The 20992-nt window shown below is 41.9% G+C and overlaps 1 protein-coding gene across 1 annotated transcript in view; it reads right to left on the minus strand.

The window, feature by feature from the left end:
* The window catches only part of LOC144581836 (uncharacterized), a 61216-nt gene that overhangs the window by 31598 nt on the left and 8626 nt on the right, over positions 1–20992 (minus strand). The window lies entirely within an intron of this gene.

Consider the following 20992-nt stretch of genomic DNA (forward strand, 5'->3'; position numbering starts at 1 on the left):
CCTGCTCCCTGCTTTCCAGTATGGCAATTCTCAGCCACCCAGGTGTGGCTCCAGTGAGGCCAGGTGTGGTGCAGGACACTGTGCCTGCCCCTCTGGAAGGCACAAATGATAAATCTTGGCAGCATCCACAAGTTACCATCTCTGCCAGTAACAAAGTGCATGAGCCATGGGAGTATGGTTGCCTCCACCCAGATTTAGAAAGATGGAGCTGCCCAGAGCCTCAGGCTTATGATTCAGGCTGAGAATTGCCATGGGGTGCAGTCACCACAGAGCATACCCACTAGAGCAATGCTCAACAGGGCCATGGCATCAGGGTGACCATCCCAGTAAGACTAGAGGACAGAGCGTGGAGTCAAAGAAAATCATTCTCAAGCTTTAAGGTTTTATACTAGCCCAGGATCTGTCTTACTTTTTTCTTTTCTATTTCTCTCCTTTGGAATGGTCTTACTGTGCCTGTTCCACCCCTGTGTTTCTGAAAGCATATAACTTGTTTGGTTTCATAGTCTCACAGCTAGAAGGGAATCTGTCTCAGAATGAATCATATCTTGAGTCTCACCCACATCTGATATCTAAATATCATCATATTTAGAGGAGACATTGGACTCAGACTTTAAAGTCAGTGCTGGCACAAGATAAGACTTTTGAAGCTATTGGAATGGAATAAATGTGTTTTGCATGAAGAAGTACATGAATTCTGGGGGAGGCCAGAATGGAATGCTATGGTCTGAATGTTTATGTCTCCCAAAATTCGTAAGTTGAAATCCTAGTCTCCCAAGGCAATGGTATCTGAAGGTGGAGCCTTTGGGAGGTGATTAGGTGATGGGTTTAAAGCCCTTAAGAATGGGATTCGTGCCCTTATGAAGGAGCCCCAGAGAGACCTCTCACTCCTTCCATCATGTGAAGACATGATGAGAAGGTGCCATCTATGAACAAGAGAACAGGCGCCTGCCAGACACTGAATCTGCCAACACCTTGATCTTGGATTTCTCAGCCTCCAGAACTGTGAGGAATAAATTTCTATTGTTTTTAAGCCACCCAGTCTATAATATTTTGTTATAGCAGCCAGAATGAAGACATTGGCACAGGGTAAATATGTATAACAATAAGTAGCAGTAATTGTGGTGGTGGTGGTGGTTGTCTTAAGAAAGACACTAACTCTACAGGCCATGGTCAGGTGAATGAACAGTTTCCGCAGTTATGAAAAAGCTCAAGCACTAGCTGTGTAGCCTTGGCTAAACTTATGAAGCATCTCAGCCTTTGTTTCTCTGATTTCCCAAACATGCAACACGCAGAGCAATCAGTTATTACAAGGTTGTTGGGAGACCCGGGTGGGATACTGGAGGTGAAAAGCTGTGAAACTTATTGTTTGTTGACACTATTCTTGCTTCTGCCTGCACCACCTGCCCCATTCCCACAGTAAATAGCATGACTTACTGTTTAAAAGAAAAAAAAAAGCTTCCCATGGGTAAATACATGGTAGTGAGTCATTACTCCATGTCATGTCATCCCTGAGTCTGCGCGGTGTAGCCTTCAAATTCAGGGACACCAATAAGCCACATCCTAGAAAGGTCAACAGGGAAGTAAATGGATCAAATGCATATAGCCAACCTGTCTGCACCTCAAGCCACTCTCACACCATTCAGGCCGCTAGAAGGGCGTCCAGCTAGAAGGTAGTTGCCTTCACTCAACAGGGCAACTGTTCATGGTGGCCTTCACCAGACGTTGGTGGTGCAGGGGTGAGGTGAGTGGAAGGAGGACCATGGACCTTAGAGACAGATACACAAACAATGAACACTTCCAGCCCTACTTATGCATCACCTTCCACGGAAGTCTTTCTTGGACACACTGTTTAAAATGCCAACCACCCCCCCTTGCTTTCCAGCTCTTTATATAATGAAGGTATAACTTTATTATTCTTTGAAAGAATAGGATGTTGATAAGGATTAAATGCATAATACAGGTAAATGTTTAAAATAGTGTGTATAGTATTTAATAAATAGCTTTTATCATTATTATTACCATTACTGTTTTTATCTAATTACTATTTCATTCTGACATATATGATACTCTAAAAGTATTACCTTGGTTATCTATGTATTTACATCATTATCTGACTTCCCCACTAGATCTTAACCTCTCTAAGAAGGTGTCTATGTTACATCCCTACTAAGTACTTAAAAAACAGCAGTTGGTTGGATGAGTGATTTAATGAGAGAATGAATAGGCAACTATCACACTCATCAGACTCATTTTTGTCCCATATCCCAAGAACCTATTTGTAGGAGACAGTTTCTTATTTGAATTTTAGGCATGAAGAAATAGTGGCACTGAAAACGTTGAATGACTTATTCACACAGGATGAGGGCGAGCAAGGAGATGAATGCCTATCAGATGCTGGCGCTACAACAAACACTGTGTGAGACCCATTGATTTACCCCGGCTTCTGGTCATTCGCTCCACAAAAACATATTAAGGCTCACTGATGCCTCAACTTCCTGGCTCAAAAACATAAGGGCCATACATTGGGCCCCTATCCCCATCCAGAAAGAGGAGCTTTAATCCTGGATTACATCCGACTTTTCTAATCTCAATAGGAAAGCAGGTCTCAGAGCAGACCTCATCATGAGGAGGAGGCAGAGCACCCCGCCCCAGAAGCACAGGCCGGAAGCATCGTTGGGTCCTTTCTCCCTTTGACATCTGATTTCCTCACGGATGACTGCCTTGGCCAGAATTAAACTGTCCCAGGACCAGCACATGTGGGTCCAGTTTTGTCAGCCTGCAAGGACATTGTGCAGCTTTGTTTGTTCCAGTGTGGGGGAGGGAGGTGTTGATAAGCATCATCACAATCAGGATCTGCCGTCCATGACTTACCATTCATTTCCTAATCAGTCATCACATTTTATTCAAGCTTAACGCTGACCTATTGAATTTAACGCCACATTCCGCGGCAAAAAGCCACTGCTGTGTTTACTAGGGGAAATCAGCCAGCTTTTGCCCTTGTTGCTGTAGCAAGCACGAGACACTTAGATCTTCAGGGTATTTTCCCCCCTTGTTACCCAGTGATTCTCATTTTGTTCAAAGATGATTCCCTCTGTCTTCTCTCTTTCCCTCCGTGGTGCCAATACAACCAGAATTACATTAAAGCCCAGGCGGCTCGATATTTGGCTATTCCCCTGCTCTCTCCCTTCCACCATTCCCATCAACACACATGCACTCACACACGTGTGTGCACACGCCCATGCACACACACATGGATGTGACCCAACAGAACACTGTGTGACCCTGGGCCAGTCACAGCTTTCTAAGCTTCCATTTCATCAGCTGTAAAATGAGGAGGGCAGACTCAGTTATCCCTTTCTTTCCTAATATTATATGATTCTCATTTTCCCATGATTCTCAGATGATGGAATTAGAATTATAAAATGTCTGAAATGGAAGACATGCTGTAAAACAATCCACTATAATATCCCCATATTTCAATTCTTTTTTTTTCCTCCCAGGCTGGAGTACAGTGGCACCATCTTGGCTGACTGAAGCCTCAACCTCCTGGGCTCAAAGAATCCTCCAACCTCAGTCTCCCAAATAACTGGGACTGCATGTGCTCACCACTACACCAGGCTAATTTTGTTTATTTTTTTGTACAGAGAAGGTCTTACTTTGTTGCCCAGGCTGGTCTCAAACTCCTGAGCTCAAGTGACCCACCAACCACAGTCTCCCAAAAGGCTGGGTCTACAGGTGTGAGCACTGCACCCAGCCCCCATATTTCAATTATTCCAGTAACACTTTCATCCTTTTTGCCACATCTCCACACTACTATTATCCACTCAACTGTTTTTTCTTTAAATTAACTTTTTACTTAAATACATATATTTAAGACATACCTTACCACAAATAGAAAACCATAATCATTTGCTATAAATGTAATCATAACTAAAGGAAAATAAAGCAATCTAAGGAAATTTTGGCTGGGCCCCACTGCCTGCCCCAGGACCCAGGCCTGCTGCTTGTCCCTGTCTATGGAAATGGCAGCACAGCATCTGCTTAAAGGCACTAAGGTCATGCTAACATCAAAGAGGAGGCTTTTCGCCCTAATCAGAATGGAAAAGAAACATATTCTCTCCCAGGGGATGTCCATTTTATTTAATATAGAGGCTAGGTACCACCCAAGATCACTCTCAAGAACTTTGCTTCGGGTAAAATATTCTCACCACTGTTAAGTTAATGTTGCAATGAGATCATCTAAGGCTCCAAATTGGCAACATCTGCATCTTCTTCACCATTACCTTACTTGCAAGCATTGTCAGGCATCTCCCATAAGAAAACAGATATGCTCAGAAACACACAAACATGCACAAGCATATGCTCCAAAACAATGTTTTAAACAGCGCAATGCCTTCCCCGGCACATCCCCAAGTCCACAGCTCCAGGAATCTCTGACCTCGGGCAGGTCTACATCACGAATTTTTCTACAGAAATCACTGCCCGTGTACAACAAAGAGCAGCTTCCACTGAACATGTGGGGAGCTCTTGACACAACTTCCTTCTTTTCCTTTTCTCTCTTCATGACACAGTGTGAAGTAGGGAGCAGGTGGTACACCCCTGTGAGAAAACAGGTAGAAAGATTCTGGGCAGAGAGGGACGAGAGACATTCTAGGAAAACACTGCCTTCTGTTTATTTTGTGTGGTATAAGAAGAATATATTTAAACATTTCTACTTTAGATACAGTCTGGCTTCCAATTCCAGTTCTAGCATCTTCCAGCGACAAATTTGGGCAAGTTGCTCAGCCCCTCTGAGCTTTAATTTCCTCCTTAGCAAAATGGCTCTAGTGACACACCCTTCCTTGCACTGTGAGGGTGTAAGGCAGGTATGGTACGAGGCACAGAGATAAAACTCATCCAACACTCAGTGACTTCCTCTTTTACCTTTTTTTTTTCACTTTGGCACCATTCATGAAGGTCCAAAGTTAACCCCCTTTTTATTGATTTGGTTGGTTGTTTGTTTTGCCTTCTAAATCCTAAGTCTTATCAGCAAAGCGGGGAAAAAAAAGGCTGAGAATTTCCATATGTAAGTTTTGTTTTCTGTGACTTGATTATGGCAAGTGATGTATGAAGGCTGAGTGGAGTGACAAGGAGGGGCACAGAGAAGAGGAAAAACAAACTTTACACCAGCAAACCCAACAATCGGCCCGTTTTGAATAATCATTAGCAGTCCGCTGGAAGTTCCAAGTCTCCTAAAGATTTTGGGGATGAGAGAGTAACAACGTGAATATAGAAAATGTGGTGCATTTCGTGCACAGATTTGAATTAGAGAATTCTTGGTCAGTTTTGCCCATGAAGTTGGAAAGTCGTGGAAGATGAAAAGAAAAACAGAGAAACACCTCCCCCTGCTGCCCAGATAGCAAATAGCAGAATAGATGTAAAAAAAAAAAAAAAAATCCATGGTCACATGAAAACCTTCACCTGTTCCAAATGTTTGCAAAGGATTCACTATGTGCAGGTAGCTGAATTTTGTGGAATGCATTTTTCCATCCTAAGTTACCTTCAAAGGTCATTAAAATGATCTTAGGACATCATTACAATGATTATGCTTTTCACTGGGCATTTTATTATTTGTTTCTTTAACAGGAAATACATTGGCATAACTTTTAAATTAAAACGATATAAAAGTTACAAATTGAAAAGTCCTATTTCTGACTGCCTTCCCTGCAGCCAGATGCTTTATCAGTTTTTCGTATCAATACAAGTAAATGTGACTATGCAGTCTTCTTTTTTCTCTTCTTACACAGTAATTAGCTACCTGACACTCTTCTGGATATCGTTTTTGTCACTTAACAACATATCTTGGTGATCCTTCCAGGGCAGAAAAGATCTCCAGGACATGTTTCAAGGCAGAGTAAGCTTCCTTCTTCTTTCACTGAGCATGTTATATGTGAAAAGAATATATCCCCACTTGGGGAACCAGTAAGTTGTTTAAATTATTGTAAATGTGAATGATTTTAATGTAGAAATAACCTTTTTTGGTCCACATTAATCACAAATGCTGTCCTCAGCCCTCCATAATAAACCTGTCTTCTGCCTGTTTTTTTGTTTTTTTTTTTTTGTTTGTTTGTTTTTGTTTGTTTTTCTGGTATTCCTTGTGATTAGAATCTCCTGCCTTGGTATCCACTGTGTTCAAGAGCAGAACAGAGCTTTGAACTTTACAGGTTAGTGCTCAGAATTAAAAATGCTTCATGCCACCAAGATTTCTATTTAAAAACCCAGGGTAAAGGAAAAAGCCTTTGCTTCAGCTTAAATGTTCTTTTAAAGGGCAAAATAGAAAATACAAACACCACTGCTGTTTGCTGGTTGGATACCAGAGCCATCGGCACCTCCTGGAAATGGCAGGCCTGCCAGTTCCTGATGGAAGCCAGGTTAGTCTTAATGCATTTGAGAGAGTTAGAAAACAGTGTCTTCCAGTGCAGACAGAGAGCCAGCAAGATTGTGAAGGTCAAAGAAAAATCCAATTATCCATAGCAAACACTGACCATACAATTAAATTACACCAGTCAGGAAAGCATTTGATCTGCAACGGACTTCTTCCAGCAAATTTACCCGTGAATCAGTCTGGGCCATTCATCGGCATCCAGCTGATCAGCTTCCTTCTGCTGCCCCAAATCCTGTAACATGTCTGTAGCATCTTGCAACATGTCTGTAGCAGATGTGTCGCTGCCCACCTACATCCCCCTGGCCCACCCTAGAGGTCACTTGCAGCTTCTGTGGTCAGCTCCCATGCACTCAGACAGCATCAAGAACCAGCTGCTTCTGCCCAAGGGCTTTTTCTGACCACAGAAGTATTCCCTGCACAGTCCAGACATACACGGCAGGACAGAAGTTCCAATGAGTTACCATCCCCAAGAGCAAGCCCCAAGCAATGAGTCAGGGGATAAACACCCAGCTGCCTTGCTTGTCCCTTTCTGCGGCAATGCCGAAGTGTGCAGCTCACATACTCTCAGAGGGACAACAGTGCAACCGAGCCCCAGGTGGGTCCTACTCATTAACATACTGTTTATTGACTTTCCTCTCTTCCCTACTCTCTCATCATCTTTCTGGGATTGCCTCCTGTGAGAGCCTTGATCCAGTTAAGAGACAGAAACCACACAGTAAGTTCAATAGGAGAAGTGTAACACAGTCATGAACTGCAATGAACAGTAACTGTAAGATACAGGGAAACTCTACAAAGCACCCTACAGCTGAGCGGGAGAACTTAGGAAAAGACAAAGTGGAGAGGGATTCGGACCTCTTGGGAAAAGGTGTGGGAAACAGCAGAGAAGTTAGCTGCTTCGGCCAGGCTGGAGCCGGCCTGGAATTGCTGGGAACCACCGGAGTGCAGGCAGCGGGGGCCAGCCAGTCAGCAACTGACGGTGAGGGCTAGAGCCCAGGAGCTGACAGGGGCTGCAGTAGGCTGCAGAAGGAGCGGCCACTCCTCGTGTGACCCTGCGAGCCAAGTGCAGCTGCACACAGGCCAAGCAGAAGCTTGCAAAGAGAGGCTGGGTCCCCAACCCAAGCGCAGCAAGGAGGGAAAGGGAGGGTAATCCGGGCGCCCGTAAGCGCAGAAGCCCTTCGGAGCGCTCATTCTGTGCTGGGGGGGGGGGGGGGGGGGGGCTCTGCTTTCCATGTGAAGGGGGCTGCACAAAAATTATCACCAAGCCGAGGCTGCAAAGTCACAGGAGGACCGGTTCCACCCCGTCCTCGCCCATCCGCCGTCCTCGCACAGCCGGCAGGAACCTCCAGTTGCGGTGTCCTCCAGCGCCCTCTACTGAGGAAGCCTAGCATCTCGCGCGCTTAAAGGAAACAGGCTTAAAGGCACCCCTTTGTTGTCCCTGAGCACAAATCAATAAAGGGTCTATTCAGAGCTGAGAAGTACAAAAAGTATTTTTTAAAAAAGATAAATACACCTCCCAAAGTCCTACTTGCACTCAAACCCGTGTCTCAGGATCTGCTTTTGAAAGAACCCAAATCACTACAATGTCTATCAGATCTGATTTTTGTTGACAAAAAGAATCACTCTAAAATATTTAAAGAAATTCATTCTGAGCCAAATATGAGTCCACCAATGGCCTGTGACATAGCACTCAGAAGATCCTGAGAATAGGAGTCCAAGGTGCTTTGGGCTTTGTCTAGATTTATACATTTAGGGAGACATGAGACTTCAATCAAATACATTTAAGACATACATTGGTTCAGTCCAAAAAAGGGGGTAGGGGGAATCTGCTTCCAGTTATAGGTAGATTTAAAATATGTCTGATCTGTGTAGAAGACAGTGTGGCAATTCCTCAAGGATCTAGAACTAGAAATACCATTTAACCCAGCAATCTCATTACTGGGTATATACCCAAAGAGTTCTAAATCATTCTATTATAAAGACACATACACATGTATGTTTATTGTGACACTGTTCACTATAACAAAGACTTGGAACCAACCCAATTGCCCATCAATGATCGACTAAATAAAGAAAGTGTGGTACATATACACCATGGAATATTATGCAGCCATAAAAAAGGATGAGTTCATGTCCTTTGCAGGGATATGGATGAAGCTGGAAACCATCATTCTCAGCAAACTTACACAAGAACAGAAAACCAAACACCACATGTTCTCTCATAAGTGGGTGTTGAACAAGGTGGGGGACACACAGGGTGGGGAACATCACACACCAGTGCCTGTCGGGTGGTGGGGAGTGGGGCTAGGGGAGGGATAGCAGGGAGGTGGGGGGCTACAGGAGTGATAGCATCAGGAAAAATGCCTAATGTAGATGCTGGGGTGATGGATGCAGCAAACCACCATGGCACGTGTATACCTATGTAACAAACCTGCACATTCTGCACATGTACCCCAGAACTTAAAGTGTAATAATAATAATAAATAAATAAAATATGTCTGATTTGGCAATTGGTTGAAAGAGTTATTATCAACAGAAAGCAATGTCTGGGTTACATGTGAACAAAGAAGTTACAGAGAACAAAGTTTTCTCATGCAGATGAAGGCTCTAGGTAGCAGACTTCAGAGAGAATAAAATGTAAATGTTTCTTATCAGACTTAAGGTCTGTGTTGACGTTAAATTCTGGTCCTAAAGAGAGAAGGGTGTAATAAGACATGTCTGACACCCCTTCCCGTCATGGCCTGATTCAGTTTTTCTGGTTAACTTTGGAGTGCCCCGGTCAAGAAGGGGTCCATTCAGATGGCTGGGGGGCTCTAGAATTTTATTTTTTGTTTATATTTTAATCTTGGCTCTACATGACCTCAAGAAAGGGTCTTACCAGCTTTGAGCCCCTGCTTTCTCATCTGTAAGATAGAGGTGATAATAAACAGTCTGCTTCACAGGGATTATTCTTGAGAAAACAAAACAAAATAGACCTCTTGCAATGCACCTGGTACAAAGTAAGTGCTCAAAAAATGTCATCTCCCTTCCTCCTTTTCAAACCAAAACAAAGCCCCAAAGTTTCTTCTTCCTTTCTTTAAGTAAGAGTCTAAGAATGCTCTGGTCTGGGCACCGTGGCTCAAGTCTGCAATCCCAGCACTTTGGGAGGCCGAGGCGGGCAGATCACCAGGTCAAGAGATCGAGACCATCCTGGCCAACATGGTGAAACCCAGTCTCTACTAAAAATACAAAAATTAGCTATGTGTGGTGGCGTGTGCCTGTAGTCCCAGCTACTTGGGAGGGTGAGGCACGAGAATTGGCTGAACCTGGGAGGTGGAGGTTGCAGTGAGCCGAGATTGTGCCACTGCACTCCAGCCTGGAGCCTGGCAACAGAGCAAGACTCGGTCTCAAAAAAAAGGGATGGTCTGAACTATCTGCCCAAGGCATTTTTCCCATAAATGTGACCCAGGACAGCTTGGAGGAAAATGAGGGAGATTAGAAGGAGGCCTCTTGTCCTGTAAAAGAAAGATTTCAAGTATTGGAAACTAAGAATAAACAAGTGTTTCTCTACAGAGAAAGAAGTTTGAGTACAGAAGTTCTCTAGGATATGACAATTTCTGTTGGCACTTAAATGAATGAGCCTTAAAGGGGGAATAAGCAATGTGATAATTGCTACTGTTAATTAAGAACTTGCTGTGTGCCAGGAATTCAACGTCATAACCTCTCTTAATCCTCATAACAATTCTTTAAGATAAATGCTATTTTTAATCTCATTTATGCAAATGATGAAACAGAGGCTCGAAAAGATGAAGGAGTTACCCCATGTCAGAGCCAGGATTTGATCCCAAGTCGACTTGACTCTAATCCTCAGCTTCAATTGCTATGGTTGATACAATTGAGATTTAGCCTATGGAGTCAGAAGTCTGTGGTCCTGCTACAGGCTTTACATTCAAATCCCTATGTTTTCCAAGGAATAATTCTTCCTTCCCCAAGGGAATCATTTCCTAATCTGTAAAATGAGACAGCTGAGTTAGAACCAGGGTTTTCGTAGGGGTGGCACCACACCCAAGAATATTTTGGAAATGAGTGGGGATAGTTGGTGCTATAATGAGAGGGCACTCAGTAATATTTCACAGTTGAGAACCAAGATGAGTAAACACCCTGTATATTCCACAAGATATTTGTGTAGTTGAAACACTTGTGAACCTAGAATCTTGCTCCATTTTACATCTAAAAACAAAATATTCTTTTTTTTTTTTTAGTTTTTCTATTTCATGTTAGTTGGGGAATTAAAGTTTGTCACTGTTTTTATTTATTGCACGTAGTTTTGTTCCTCTATTTTTCTTATGCTTTTTATTTGCCTTGAGTTAATTTTGTATTCAGCAGAGAGAGGTGGAAGGAAGAATAATTTGGGTTGAAATACCTCAGAGTTATTCCTTTCATGTGAAGTTTTCATGAATTTTATTGAATTGTTTTTTTGTTTGTTTTTTTGAAAGAAAAAAAGAGAAAGAGAAAGGGGGAGAGAGAACAGCAGTCTTGCTCTATTGCCCGGGCTGAAATACAATCTAAAAATAGGTATTAAAAAACTCTTTTATGCCGATACTTGTACTTATTAGCAGAGACAGGAAGGAATAAGGGAAGAAAATAACAAACAAACAGCCAACCAGTACTTCATTTAAGTCTGTGAAATGCTATGCAAATGCTGAAGAATTATTTACTTCCAATTTTGTGGTCACTTTCAAAATAGGTGTAATGTGATACTGAGAAAAATGTACGTTCTGCGGACCGGGGTGAAGAATTCTATAGATAGTCACTGAATTTACTTGTTGCAGGTCTGAGATCAAATCATAAATGTCCCTGTTAATTTTCTATCTCGTTGATCCGTCGAATATTAACAATGTGGTGTCAAAGTCTCCAGCTATTATTGTGCGGGAGTCCAAGTCTCTTTATAAGTCATTGAGAACTTGTCTTATGTATCTGGGTGCTCCTATATTGGGTGCATATATATTTATGATCATTGACTCCTATTGTTGTGTTGATCCTTTTACCATTATATAATGTCCTTCTTTGTTTCTTTCAGTCTCTGTTACTATTAAAGTCTATTTTGTCAGAGATGAGAGTTACAACTCCTGTTTGTTTGTTTCTGTTTTTGTTTTTGTTTTGATCTCCATTTGATTGGTAAGTCTTCCACCAAAGCTTTGTTTTGAGTCTTTGTGTGTCCTTGCTTATGAGCTAGATCTGGATACAGTGTACCGATGGGTTTTGACTTTTTATTCAATTTTCCTTTCTGTGTCTTTGATTGGGGCATTTAATCCATTTAAATTTAGGATTAATATTGATATTTGTGAGTTTAATATTATCTTTTAATGCTAGCTGGCTGTTTTGCCCATTAGTTGATGTAAATTCTTTGTTATGTTGATGCTCTTTACTTTTTGGTATATTTTTGGAAAGGTTAATACTCGTTCTTCCTTTCTATGTGTAATGCTTCTTTCAGAAACTCTTGTAAAGCAGGCCTGGTAGTGATGAAATCTGAGTACTTGCTTGTTCACAAAAGATTTTATTTTTCCTTCACTTGTGAAGCTTAGTTTGGCTGGATATGAAATTCTGGTTTGAAAGTTCTTTTCTTTAAGGATGTTGAATATTGGCTCCCACTCTCTTCTGGCTTGTAGGGTTTCTGCCAAGAGATCTGCTGTGAGTCTGATAGGCTTCCCTTTATGGGTAACCTGACCCTTCTCTCTAGCTGCCCTTAGAATTTTCTCCTCTATTTCAACCCTGGTGAAACTAATGATTATGTGCCTTGGGATTGCTCTTCTTGAGGAATATCTTTGTGGTGTTTGCTGTATTACCTGGAGTTGAGTATTGTCCTGCCTTACTAGGTTAGGAAAGTTTTCCTGAATAATATCCTGAAGAATATTTTCCAGCTTGGATTCATTCTCTTCATGACATTCATGTACACCTATCAAACGTAAATTAGGTCTTTTCACTTAGTCCCATATTTCTTGGAGACTGCTCATTCCTTTTTACTCTTTGTTCTCTAATCTTGTCTTCTTGTTTCATTTCATTAAATTGGTCTTCGACCTCTGATATTCTTTCTTCTGCTTGATCAATTCGACTGTTAAAACCTGTGCATTCTTCATGGAGTTCTCGCATTGTATTCTTCGGTTCCATTAATTCACTTATATTCCTCTCTAAATTGTCTATTCCCATTAGGATTTCGTCAAACTTTTTTCAAAGTTCTTAGTTTCTTTGCATTGGGTTAGAACATGTTCTTTTAACTCACAGAAGTTTCTTATTATCCACCTTCTGAAGCCTACTTCTGTTAATGGAATGTACTCGTTCTCCATCAGGCCTTGTTCCATTGCTGATGAGGAACTGTGATCCCCTGTAGAGGGAGAGGCATTCTGATTTTGGGTATTCTCAGCCTTTTTAGGCTGGTTTCTTCCCATCATTGTAAACTTATCCACCTGTTGTCTTTGTAATTACTGACTTTCTAATTAGGTCTCTGAGTGGACATCCAACTTGTTGATTTCCAGCACTGGAATCTAAGCAACCCACTGCACCAGCTAAAACAGCGGTGTTAAGATTGATGGTGCTTTTCTGCCTGGGAATCTCCGGTCTGGCTTCCTTCTTGAGTCCATCCTTCAATCAGCTGAATAGGCGACTCTGCCTTCCTGGAGCTCCAAACGTCAACCAAAAGGGGACCCAGTCCCATTTACTCTGCACCAAGAACCGTGGCGCCAGCCCCAAGAGTCACACTGGTGACCTGTGGGACTCCTCTGCTGGGAATCTCCTGGTCCGTGAACAACAAAAATTCATCTGAAAGTGTGACATCCTCTCGTTCTCTGTGCTTTTACTGGGAGCTACAATACCGAGCTGCTAGTGATCAGCCATCTTGGATCTCTCTCAAAAACAAAACATTCTTATACCATTTTAATATCCAATGAATTTTCCAGAGTCAATTGAAAGAAGACTGTACTTTATTTTATGATAAATTTTAGCAGGAGTTGGTCACTATCTGGTAAATCATATCACCAACAACAGTGCAACACATGATCATCATCCCTCTCTCACTTTGCATTTGTACTAATCATGGATGTGGTCACAAATGTCTGTGTATCTCATGGGGTCTTTGAGTGTGGTATTCCCCAGTTACTTGTATATTGAAACACTCATTACCTTATTATCAATTATTTTCTTTGTATTTTTCCTTTGTAGAAATATAAAATAAATATATTATATAATTAAATATAAAAATGAAATATATGTGTAAACAGGTTGTATTTTCTGTCAACTTCACTTCAATATATTCAAGGAGTCATTATAAGATATTTGCTTCAAAAGAGGAATTCCGGGTACAGGGAGAAAGGTTCTGATGTCTCTATTCACTAAAACAATAGTTATAATACAAAGCCAAGAATGAGGATGCCCAAGATACAGATATATTCATTTACTCAAGAATGACTTATTAGCACTGGCTTTGAGCCAGGTATGCTGTGAATTCTGAGGACACAGCAGAGAATAAGAGGACCTGAGTCTCTGACTTTGTGAAAAGTTCCCTATAAAAAGCAAATGTCTATGTCTTAGTCTATTGCTGGTATTATAACAAAATACCATAGATTTGTTAATTTATAAAAATAAAAATTTATTGCTCACAGCTCTGGAAGCTGAGAGATCCAAGATAAAGCACCAGCAGATTTGATGTCTGGTGAGGGCCCCTTCCTTATAGATGGCACCTTCTATGTGTCCTCACATGATGGAATGGGCAAGAGGACTCCCTCAAATCTCTTTATTAAGGGCACTAATCCCATTTGTGATGTCTCCACTTATCTTATAACCTCACCACCTTATAAAGGCCCCACCTCCTAATACTATCACACTGACAATTAAGTTTCAATATATGAATTGCAGTGTGACACCAACATTCAGACCATAGCAGCTCATATCTAATAAAGTTAAATATTCACCTAAACTATGGCTCAGCAATTTCACTCCTAGGTATGTACTAAAGAGAAATAAGGTCATGTGCTCACCCACATTACAAGCATGTTCACAGAATCTTTTTTCATAATAACCAAAAACTGTACAACCCAAATGTCCCTCAAGAGGAGAATGGATAAATTATGGTGTATTCATAAAATTGAGTACTACAAAGTAAGTTAATAAAAAAAAAGAGTGAACTATGAACATGACAACATGGATGAATTTTACAGACATTATGTTGAACAAAGAAACCAGACACAAAAGTGAAAATACTATATAATTCCACTTGTATGAAACTGAAGAAGAGTCAAAATTAATTGATGGTGGTAAGTATCAGAATAGTAGTACACCTCCTGGAGACATTATTGACAAGGAATGTACCCAAGAGAAGCTTCTGGAAAGGTAAGAAAGTTCTATGTCATGCTCTGAGTTATAGTTACACAAGTATATAGAACTAACTACAATTTCATCAAGATAGGTCAGGCATAGTGGTTCATGCCTGTAATCTCAGCATTTTGTGAGGCCGAGGAGGCTAAATCACCTATCAGGAGTTCAAGAACAGACTGGCCAACAGAGTGAAACTCTGTCTCCACTAAAAATACAAAAAATTAGCTGGGTGTGGTGGTGCCTGCCGGTGGTCTCAGTACTCGGGAGGTGGAGGCAGGAGAATTGCTTGAACCCAGGAGGCAGAGGTTGTAGTGAGCAGAGATCATGCCATTGCACTGCAGCCTGGTCAACAAGAGGGAAACTCCATCTCAAAAAAAAAGAAAAGGTCATCAAGCTAAACACTTAAGATTACTGCACTTGGACACACCTTAAAGTACCTACAAAAGTACCTACATTTTACCTACAGCTTTTTTCTTTAAAGGACTCCATTTGAGTTTCTTGAGTTTCTTGACTCCCTGTTTCTTTAGGAGGTCGGGGGAGGACTGGAACAGAACTCAGGCTGTTCCAGCCATCTCCCCACTTATCTCAGAGGCTACATTCCTAGCACATTCTACGCTTATTCTTGAGAACTACAAGTGTGAAAGAAGTAAAAACTGGGTCAGTCCAAGGCCACGTGGAGCACGGTCCTGCAAAGAGTAATTCATTCCTCTCCATATGAACACCCCAGTTTAAACAGTCACAAACAAAGGCTTCTGGAATCAGGCATCTGGGTCCGAATCTCAGATTCTTTTGGCCCCTTCTTACTTTGTAAGATCTTGAGAAAATGGTTTACCTTATCTACCATGCCATTTTCACTCATATAGCATGAGAATAATGGGAAGCAAATAGCTGTGCACTGGTTACCAATTTGTCTGGGTGCAGTGAGACAGAACACATTCACACGCAAGTTACATAAAGCAGACTTAATAGATAGGCAGCAAGGATAACAGAAACCTGGGATTCATTGTAAGCTGGTCCCCAAGGCTCAGAAAAGCTTCATAGGCCTGATGATGCTTCATCTGCCTGTGCTCTACTTGCACCGCAGCTAAGGAACCAGAGAAAAAAGTTCAAGTATAGAAGTTCTCTAGGATATGACAATTTCTGTTGGCACTTAAATGAATGAGCTTTAAAGGGGGCAATAAGCAGTGTGATAATTTGCCATTAATTAAGAGTTGTATTAATACAACCCACCCTGGGTTGTATTCCCTATGGTCACAAGTCATGCTGGGCTAAAGTACTGAAGGACACCCTGTTTCTTCAGGAGGCCAGGGGAGGACTGGAAAAGAACTCAGGCTGTTCCCGCCATCTCCCCACTTATCTCAGATGCTACATTCCTAGCACATTCTACATTTATTCTTGAGAACTACAAGTACAAAAGGAGTAAAAACTGGGTCAGTCCAAGGCCACTTGGAGCACTGTCCTGCAAAGAGTAATTCATTCCTCTGCAGTTTGCTGAGTGCATTCAAGACATAACACATGTAAAAGTGTCTACCACTCTCTTTGTGTTCAATAGCTATTCATTTCTTCTAGATAAATTTTACACTCCTTTAGCTCTGACTTCCCAAAGCAGAGCTGTGCCAGTGATGGCCTTTTGTGACATTGTGTTCCTCACTACTCCCTCCTGAGCCTTGGAGGATACAGCTAATCTACTATGACACTCTTCTGTGCTGACCCTTAAAACCCATCTCAACACAGTACTCCCTGAGGCTGCACCACTTCATGAGAGCTGGTGCATGAAAGAAAACATATTTGCCATCCTGACCTGTGTCATATTCATCTTTGCCTTGGCCTTGGTATCTAGTACAAGCACTTGTCAAGTCTGTAAGAAATGAAAAAAGAGCTGATATCTATTTCACATCTAAATACGACACACTCAGGCTGGAAATTTTTTTTTAATATGTTGCCTCTTAAATACAAACACAAAAATCTGTGATGGGGGAGGGCATAATTCTTGTTAAGAAATTTTTTTAGGTCAAGGGATCCAAGATGGCTGATTAGGAGCACCTTAGGATTGCAGCTCCCAGTGAAAGAGCGGAGGGTGAGTGGATGCCACATCTCCAAACAGATTTTTATTGCCCACAGACCAGGAGATTTCCAGGCAGAGGAGCCCCACGGGTCGCCAGCATGGCCGTTTTGGCCAGTATGACTGTTTTGGCCTGTGCAGCTGTGTTGGCCTATGCAGCTGTTTTCACCAACACCGCTGTTTTTCTGGAGTCCCGGTGCGGCAATTCTCTGAACAAAATACACGGGTCCAGGCACTGTTTGAGCTGGCAACTGGAGCTCCTGGGAAACAGAGGTGCCCATTCATCTGATTAAAAAGGGGACTGAAACAGGGAGCCAGACCAGGAGATTCGTGGGCAAAAAAGCACCACGAATCTCAGCACAACTGTTTCAGCTGGTGCAGTGGGTCACTGCACAGGAAATCACACAGATCCCAGCGCCTTTTCAACAGGCAACTGGAACACCTGGGAGATAGCTGACCATTCAACTTAAAAAAAAAAGGCTCTGAGGCAGGGAGCCAGGTGATCAGGCTTGGCTAGTCCCACACCCACAGAAAAAAACAGCAATAGGAAATGCTCTGGATTGAGAGTTTCACAGCAAGCACAGCTGAACCTGGGATAGTCCAGCTCTGTGGGGGAGGGGTGTCCACTATTACCGAGGCACTCCACCCCTACAGAGGTAGTCTGCCATTGCTAAGGCAGCCCGCCATTACAGAGAGAGTCCACCATTATAGAAGTGAGCCGCCATTGTCACACCTCTAACTACACCCGTAGAAAGAGGACTGCAGCTAGGCGGAGCTAACAGCACCTCAGTAAAGCCTCTTCAGGCAGACAGTGACTAGGCTTCCTCCTCGCTGGGCAGGGCAGCCCTGAAAAAAGCCAGCAGCACAACAGAAACTCATAAATAAAGCCCTAACTCCCCAGGACAGAGCAACTGGGAAAAAAAAAGTGGGGGAGGGGTTTATGAGTTCTGCTGCACCAGACTTAAACGTACCTGCATAGCAGCTCTGAATGAACAACGGAGCCCACAGCTCAGCACGTGAGCTCCTATAAAGGACAGACTGTCTCCCCAAGCAGCTCCCTGATCCCTGTATATCCAAAGAGTCACCTCATAAAGGAGAGCTCAGACTGACATCGGGCGGGTATCCTTCTGGGACAAAGATAGCAGAAGAAAAAACTGGCAGCAACCCTTACTGTTCTGCAGCCACTGCAGGTGATCCCCAGGCAAGCAGGGCCTGGAGTGGACCTCAGTAGTCCTATTGCAGAGGGGCCTGACTAGTAGAAGGAAAACTAAGAAACAGAAAGAAATAACTTCATAATCAACAAATTGGACGTCCACTGAGAGACCCAATCTGAAAGTCAATGACTACAAAGACGACAGGTGGATAAATCCACAAAGATGGGAAGAAACCAGCGCAAAAAGAGGAAAACACCTGAGACCAGAATGCCTCTCTACCTACAAGGGATCACAACTCCTCACCAGCAAGGGAACAAGGCTGGATGAAGAATGAGTGTGATGAATTGACAGAATCAGGCTTCAGAAGGTGGTAATAAGAAACTTCTGTGAGCTAAAAGAACATGTTCTAACCCAATGCAAAGAAACTAAGAACCTTGAAAAAAGATTTGATGAAATGCTAACAGGAATAAACAACTTAGAGAGGAATGTGAGTGAATTGTTGGAGCTGAAAAACACAACATGAGAACTTCACGAAGAATACACAAGTCTCAACAGCCGAATTGACCAAGCAGAAGAAAGGATATCAGAGGTCAAAGATCAACTCAATGAAATAAAATGAGAAGGCAAGATGAAAGAAAAAAGGGTAAAAAGGAATGAACGAAGTCTCCAAGAAATATGAGACTAAGTGAAAAGACCTAATCTACGTTTGATAGGTGTACCTGAATGTGACGAAGAGAATGAATCCAAGCTGGAAAATACTCTTCAGGATATTATCCAGGAAAACTTCCCCAACCTAGCAAGGCAGGCCAATATTCAACAGGAAATACAGAGAACACCACAAAGCTATTTCTCAATAAGAGCAACCCCAAGGCACATAATCGTCAGATTCACCAGGGTTGAAATGAAGGAGAAAATGTTAACGGCAGCCAGAGACAAAGGTCGGATTATCCACAAAAGGAAGCCCATCAGACTCACAGCAGATCTCTCAGCAGAAACACTTCAAGCCAGAAGAGAGTGGGGGCCAATATTCAACATCTTTAAAGAAAAGAACTTTCAAACCAGAATTTCATATCCAGCCAAACTAAGCTTCATAAGTGAAGGAAAAATAAAATCCTTTGCAAACAAGCAAGTACTCAGAGATTTTATCACCACCAGGCCTACTTTACAGGAGCTCCTGAAAGAAGTGCTAAACATGGAAAGGAACAACCAGTACCAGCCACTCCAAAAACATACCAAATGGTAAAGAGCATCAACACAATGAAGAAACTGCATCAACAAATGGGCAAAACAGCCAGCTAGCATCAAAATGGCAGTATCAAATTCACACATAACAATAGTAACCCTAAATGTGAATGGGCTAAATGCTTCAATCAAAAGACAAAGATGGGCTAATTAAATAAAAAGCCAAAACCCATCAGTGTGCTGTATCCAGGAAACCCATCTCACATGCAAGGATACACAAAGGCTCAAAATAAAGGGATGGAGGAAGATTGGTAAAATCAAATGAAGAGAAAAAAAAGCAGGAGTTACAATTCTCGTCTCTGATAAAATAGACTTTAAACCAACAAAGATCAAAAGAGACAAAGGAGGACATTACATAATGGTAAAAGGATCAATGCAACAAGAAGAGCTAATGATCCTAAGTATATACATACCCAATACAGGAGCACCCAGATACATAAGGCAAGTACTTAATGACTTACAAAGAGACTTAAAGAGACTTAGTCTTCCACACAATAATACTGGGAGATTTTTTTTTCTTTTTTTTTTTTTTTGAGACAGAGTTTTGCTCTTGTTACCCAGGCTGGAGTGCAATGGCGTGGTCTTGGCACACCGCAACCTTCGCCTCCTGCTTCAGGCAATTCTCTTGCCTCAGCCTCCTGAGTAGCTGGGATTACAGGCACACGCCACCATGCCCAGCTAATTTTTTGTATTTTTTATAGAGATGGGGTTTCACCATGTTGACCAGGATGGTCTCGATCTCTTGACCTCGTGATCCACCCGCCTTGGCCTCCCAATGTGCTGGGATTACAGGCTTGAGCCACCGTGCCCAGCCCCCGGGAGATTTTAACACCCCAATGTCAATATTAGACAAATCAATGAGACAGAAAATTAAGAAGGATATCCAGGACTTGAACTCAGACCTGGAACAAGCAAACCTAATAGACATTTACACAACTCTCCAACCCAAATCCACAGAACATACATTCTTCTCAGCACATCACACCTACTCTAAAATTGGCCACATAAGAGGAAGTAAATAACTACTCATCAAATGCAAAAGAACTGAAATCATAACAAACAGTCTCTCAGACCACAGTGCAGTCAAGTTAGAACTTAGAATTCAAAAACTAACTCAGAACCACACAGCTTCATGGAAACTGAACAACTGGCTCTTGAATGTTGACTGGATAAACAATGAAATGAAATGAAGGCAGAAATAAAGATGTTCTTTGAAACCAATGAAAACAAAGACACAACATACCAGAATCTCTGGAACACATTTAAAGCAGTGTCTAGAGGAAAATATATAGCAATAAATGCCCACATGAGAAGCAAGGAAAGATAAAATTGACACCCTATCATCAAAATTGAAAGAGCTAGAGGAGCAAGATCAAAAAAATCAAAACCTAGCAGAAGATAAGAAATAACTAGAATCAGAGCAGAACTTAAGAAGATAGAGACACAAAAACCCTTCAAAAAATCAATAAATCCAGGTGCTGGTTTTTCAAAAAGATCAACAAAACAGACAGACCATTAGCCAGATTAATAAAAAAGAAAAGATAGAATAATCAAATAGATGCAATAAAAAACAATAAAGGGGATATCACCACAGATTCCACAGAAATACAAACCATCACCAGAGATTATTACAAATAATTCTATGCACATAAACTAGTAAACCTGGAAGAAATGGATAAATTCCTGGACACTTGCATCCTCCCAAGCCTAAAGCAGGAAGAAGCCAAAACCCTGAATAGACCAATAACGAGGTCTGGAGTTGAGGCA

Source organism: Callithrix jacchus, chromosome 3, assembly GCF_049354715.1.
Source record: "Callithrix jacchus isolate 240 chromosome 3, calJac240_pri, whole genome shotgun sequence".
Classification (NCBI taxonomy): Eukaryota; Metazoa; Chordata; class Mammalia; order Primates; family Cebidae; genus Callithrix; species Callithrix jacchus.